The sequence below is a fragment of the Ipomoea nil genome, unplaced genomic scaffold, assembly GCF_001879475.1.
Source record: "Ipomoea nil cultivar Tokyo-kokei standard unplaced genomic scaffold, Asagao_1.1 scaffold0706, whole genome shotgun sequence".
Lineage (NCBI taxonomy): Eukaryota > Viridiplantae > Streptophyta > Magnoliopsida > Solanales > Convolvulaceae > Ipomoea > Ipomoea nil.
Window position 1 is genome coordinate 805,001 of NW_017617134.1, and position 6,617 is coordinate 811,617.

The following is a 6,617-nucleotide window of genomic DNA, read 5'->3' on the forward strand; positions in this document are numbered from 1 at the left end:
TTTTAATTTAAGCACAACTTTCGAGTTCAACCAACTAAGCTACTTAAACTATTAATAATTTAAATATAAATATAAATTTTATATAACATTTAATGTTGTATATGCATATATATATATATATATATATATATATATATATATATATATATATATATATATATTAAGACTTTTCACCACGGACAACGCATCACTTTCCACCACCAGGTTTTTAGCTCCTAAGTGCCTCGCCAAACGAATCCCCTGCAGCACCGCCCATGCCTCTGCTTCATCCGCTTGGCATCTTCCTATGTTATGCGTATAGCCTCCTTGCCAAACCCCATTACTATCTCTCAAGATACCTCCGCAACCCGCCACTCCATTTCCTTTTCGACACCCGTCTACGTTTATTTTCATCCAACCTCTGGGGGGTTTGCCCCAAACTGCCATCTCATCGTTAGTCTTGCACGGCCCTCCATAGTTCCTCTGGTTTCTGAACGCCTGCTTGACCTCCCCGTCGTAGCTTAACAGCCAATCAATTTTCTTCTGCAGCGGCATGGTCGAGTTTCTGAAGACTTCTTCATTTCTCCACTTCCAGAGCCACCAAAGCCTGATGCCAAAACGCTCAGGCCAGCCCTCGTCAAAGCCTTTCTTCACATCTCCCCTGAGGTTCTCGTACAGCCACTCCTTCCAGCTGAGGGCGTCAAGGACTGCGGCTATGCTCCTTGGTGTCGCTGCCGCCCAGATCCCTCTCGCAGCCGTGCACGTTCTGAAAATGTGGTTTAAATCCTCTGTTACACCTGCACAACGAAAACACGAGTTATCAGTGGCCAATCGCCTTTTAACACGCTCCGCATTCGTTAGAATTTTCCCGTGCTTCACGAGCCAGATGAAAAAACATATTTTCCCCGGCAGCTTCAACTTCCAAATACGCTTCCATTCGCTGTCTAGTTGAATGTCGTCCGTTTGAACTATCAAATCATAAGCTGAGCTTATCGTGAATCGTCTGTCTACATCCGGTTTCCATCACAGTTCGTCAGCCTGTCCCCCCTCCGTCAAGGCAACATTGTTCAAAGGTGTCTCTTGGAGGCGAGGGGACTGGATGATGTGGTGTTTAACCATGTCCCCAGAGAACAAAACGGAATAGCGGATAAACTGGCTTCGTTAACCTTGTTGCATCAGCTTGGAACAACTATGCTGGTAGAGCCACTACAAGGGATTCAGTTAGACATTCAGCAAGAGCAAATTGGAGCTAGATATCCGCGCGGCTACCCTCGGGGTGGCAATGGCGGATGAGTTTTTTGTTTTATCTTCTCCTGGGTAACCCCCTCATGCATGACCAAAAAAAATATATATATATATATATATATATATATATATATATATATATATATATATATATATATATATATATATATATATAAAGGGGTGGGGTGGGGGGAGTGGGGGCAGCTGCCCCCATACTAGTTCCGTCCTTGCAGATGAATATTTTCTAGAAGACATAATTATAAAATCCTAAAAAAAATAACAATTTATTTAGAAATTATGTGAATAAATAATTAATCAAGAAACAAATTCTTAATATATTATTCTGAAATCAAAATTATTAAGTCATGTAAATAAAAATAAAAATAAAAATAATTGTGAAATATTTAGTAATTTTAATTACCTGCTAAGAGAATTGAAGAACTTTAGAATTTGTGACTTTGTATAATCAAGAATGAATAGAAGAATTCTGTCGAGTTGCATCTGGGCTTAATGCCGCTGCTTATATGTTGTATACATATATGATATAATATATTTTTTTAAATATGGGACCCTCAAAAATTGAGGGTCCTATGCAAAAACCCTGGGCAGTCAGTCCTGGCCCTTGGGTATATAATATGTTAATTATAAATAAATAATTTTGGATGAAGGTTCACTAAGTAGGTTTGTTTGGGCAATACTGGCTCTGTTTGGCAAACTTAGCTGAAAAGCTATAAGCTCGGAGCTGAAAGCTGAAAAGCTATAAGCTCGGAGCTGAAAACTGAAGAGCTATTAAGCTAGATGTTATGATTAAAAGTGTTTGGTAAAATTAGTTTTTTGATAAGCTGATAAATGTAAAAAGACTAAAAATGACATCTTCATAAAATTTAAATTAGTTTGTTTACATATTAAAATTTAACATTTTGTCTTTAAAATTTTTTTAACATTTTGAAATAAAACTATTAGCATAATCATGATCTTGCATCTCATAATGAAGTAGTAATATTGTTGCAATAATAATAATAATAATAATAATAATAATAATAATAATAATAATAATAATAATAATAATAATAATAATAATAATATTTGCGGTGAAAGGTGAAAGTTGCGGATAAAGGAGAAGAAAAAAAGGTTTTAATTGGAAAGGGTAAATTATGTCATTTCTTTAAAATAATAAGGATAAAGATGAAAAAAAAAAGTTCCAAAACAATTGAAACTAATAATCCTCAGATTATGAGTCCAATCCAAATAATATATCAACAGAGAGAGAACAGATTTTTGCTTAAAAGCATAATCCAAACAAGAAAGAAGGAGAAGGAAGAAAGAAATGTACGAGTTAGGCGAGTGCCTTTCTTTCCTTAAAACCTTATTTGCCACCTCCCAAAAAGTGCTAGGAGCGTTGTGGCCTAGGCCTCCCAGGATAAAACGTACAACGGTTCGACGTTTGAGCACCCAAATGAACGAACCCGGCGAACAAGAGCGCGGGCAAAAACACAGCTTCAAGAATGGAGTAGAAGCAGAAGTATTTTGAGGCTTGGAAAAATTATTTTCTTGTGTGTTGAAAAATGCTACTGCTCAACTCCTTCTTATATAGGGAGTGAGGAGTGAATAGCCTTTAATATGGCATTTAGGGGCATCCCTACAACTCCTGTAACATCCACCGTTTACATAGGTTTTAATTCAAAATTTAAAATTGGAATTAATTAACATTAAATCCAGTAACAGCTGATGAATTAAAACCCAACAGTCATAACAGGAATATGCTTTCTGGTTCGTGTAAACTGTGCAAAACTTCGGCCACTGCAATTTCAATGTTTCGGCCAATTGTGGCCGAAACTTAATTACAATTTGCAATGAAGCAAATTTGCCAAATGTGGCCGAAACTTTGAAGCAAATTTAAGGAGTTTATTTTGAAACGCTACCTAAGGTAACATTCCAAAATAAGCTATTATTTTAAGCTAGGAGCTTATTTTGGGAACATTACCAAACAGAGTAACTTATTAGTATCTTAAAATAAACTATAACAGGGCGTTTGGTTGGAGGGATTTTAAATTTCCTTCCCACTTAATTCCCACCTAATTCCAAAGGCCATTAAATTCCGTAGTTTGGTTGGAGGGAATTGCAATTCACCAATTTTCATGGAATTAAAATCCCATGTCCCCCCACCCCCCCGGTATTTTAATTCCTGAAAAAAAAAAGATAGTGATGGGTCAAAATTACCCCTTCCTTTTTTAACCTAAAATTAATGTCTAACAACAATAATGGACATTTTTGACTTTATACTACTTATTTCTTTTCAATTTCCATGTATACCAAACATTGAAATTGAAATTCCCAGTAATTCTATTCCTGTCAACCAAACACTGGAATTTAAATTACCACTTTATTCCCAATAATTCAACTCCCATAGAATAACAATTCTTTTCCCACATAATTCCCCCCTCCAACCAAACGCCATGTAAGCTCCTAAATAAGCTCTGCCAAATAGAGCTATATAGTGCACGTCGGAAAAGCTCTCTGAGTCATACATGTTAGTATGTTGCACCTAATATGCATGCCATATATGCATGTCTGAATGAAAAGGTTTCTAAATCAATACATACATGTTCTGGGGAAAATAAAAATGATTAAGGGATTTTTCATATTATGTAATTTTAATAAGAGCATCCACAACAGTTGGGGAGAATTGAGTGATAATGTAAGAGTGATTAGGAAAGAGAAAGTGGGAGGGGAGAGAAAAAAAAAATAGAGAAAACTGAAATTGAAAAAAAATAAAAAAAATAAAAAAATTGAAGCGTCAGGCACGTTGTCAGCGCGCCTAACGCGTACACGGGCGCATGTGGCCGTGTTGCTTATTTTTTTTTATTTTATCTTTTTTCTGACATTATTTGTGTATTTGCAGGAGGATTCTTCCCTCAATTAACTCTACTCCACATCTCTTAATATCTCCATCCAAGTTTATTCATCTGAAACTCCTCATTCACCTTTGGTGTAGATGCTCTAAGAGCATCCACACTTGTGCATATTATGGAGATTTCATAATGAATTCTTCCCTACAAGAGATAATAGCTAATGTGGATGGGAGATAATTGAAAAAGATTTGTCCTGCAAATGAAGGGATATTGTCAGAAATTTAAAAATAAAAAAAATAAAAAAAAAAATAAAAAAAAAAAAGTAGGGCAAAAGCCGGGCGCGTGCACTGCACGCGCCAGGAGGCTTACTTTATTTTTTTTTATTTTAAAATTTTTGTTGTTTTGTTTTTTTTTTTTTCTCTCCCCTCCCACATTCTCTTTCCTAATTATCCTTACATTATCTCCCATTCTCCCCAACCAATATGAATGCTAATTGATCTTTCATGGAATAGTCGTGATTACAACTTACGAGATGTTGAAAGATGAAAATACCTTCTTTACTAATTTATTATTTCAATTATTAATTACCAGTTTATCTGGTTTGTCAACGGAACTTGATGGGAGTGATTTAAAAATTTAATTTATTGTAATATTAATTAAGTGTTAGTACATAAAATTTATATATTTAGAATTATATAAAAAATACTATTAACTATAAAAAAAATGTTAAAGAAAAGATGGAGCCAAAGAACGAATATTTGAATTTATCAATAAATAGTAAATATAACTGATAAAATGTGATAAATAGAGTAATATTTAATTTATATGTAATTTAGTTAGGTGCTCAACTCAAGATGAACCGATTGCATAATTTTGTATGCTCATGTATATTGAAAAATAAAAAAAATAAGTGTCAAATTGACCATGGAGTTACATACAAAACTGTAATTGGATCGTTTAACATAGGGGTGTAAATGAGCCGAGCCGCTCGCGAGTAGCTCGTGAGCGATTCGGTCAACGCTCGGCTTGAACTCGGTCAAAATCGAGCTCGGCTCGAGTTCGAGCAGCTCGTGGATTAAACGAGCACGAGCCGAGCTTAGGTATTGTAGGCTCGCGGCTCGACGAGCCGCTCACGAGCCTTATAATATATTATATAATATATAATATAATTATATTATATTTAGTATATAAAAATAATAATTAGGGGAGGGAAATTAAAATAGTTTAATAATTATGTATGGATAAAAGTCATAAAACAAAGTAGTTTAAACAGGTCAAATTCGAGCAGCTCGACAATTGCCGAGCTCGAGCAGTGCTATCATTAACGAGCTTGAGCATGAGCCTACCCAGGCTCAGGCTCGGCTCGACTCGTTTACGCCACTAGTTTAACAATTCAAAATTGTGCAATTAAATAAAAAAGTGACTTGTACTCCTAATTATAGGTTGACATGACAATTACTTTTTTAGTCTATTTTAATACTGAGTACTTTTTAGGACTTCATGGAATTATATAAATTTGCCTAATTTTTTTTATTTGGAACTAAAAGTGACTATGTTTAGGGATGGCAATGGGGCAGGACGGGGGCGGGGAGTCCCCGTCCCCGCGACCCTGACCCCTTCCCCGTTCTCGGCGGGAAATTGAAAAAATTCTCCATCTTCGTCTCTGCGGGAAATTTGGCGGGGACGGAGAATCCCCATCCCCGGTCAACCCATAGTCAATGTGTGAAAGTAATACGATTTTTAAAAATAAAAAATAAAAAAAATTGAAATTCATAACTTCTAATAGGCTTATTTTAAAAACTATAGTTCTTCAAAAATTAACATTCAATTATTTTACTAACATACGAACTAACGGAGTTCAAATTCCAATTCGAAATAGCAAATACAAACTTAAAATAGTCCAATGTTCAACGTTCAAAAGTAAGTCTAAATTTCTAATCAATGTAATTACAATTTACAATAAAAAAAAATACAATAGTACTCCGTAATACAATAAAAGCTGGTCAGTCTTCACGTTGCGACCGTACTCGTAGGTGTTACTGTCTGTCTGTGTTAGGGAATTTAGAGTTAGGGTTTGATTGTTTCATACTTTCATTGTTTGAATAGTTGAATAGTAACTAACTAAAACTAATTAACTAAATAACTAATAAACTAATAATCTAATTCATAATTCCTAATATAATATATATTATATAATATATATATAATATATTTTAATTTTCGGGGACGGGGAGGGGAGGGGTATCCCCGTCCCCGTCCCTGGCAGAGAATTTAAAAAATCCTTCATCCCTGTCTCCAATCTCTATAATTTTTTCCCGTCTCCGTCTCCATCCCCTACGGGGACGGGGCACATTGTCATCCCTAACTATGTTTAAATAGTTTAGGGCTATAAGTATCCATTTTTATAGTCGGGGGACTAAAAGTGACAAAATCACTTAAATATAAAAGGATCAAAAGTAATTAAATTTAGTAAATAAGTTTTTAATTTTTTATTTTCCTATTTATCTAATTTCTTTTTTTCTTTTTCAAAAAATTGTTCCA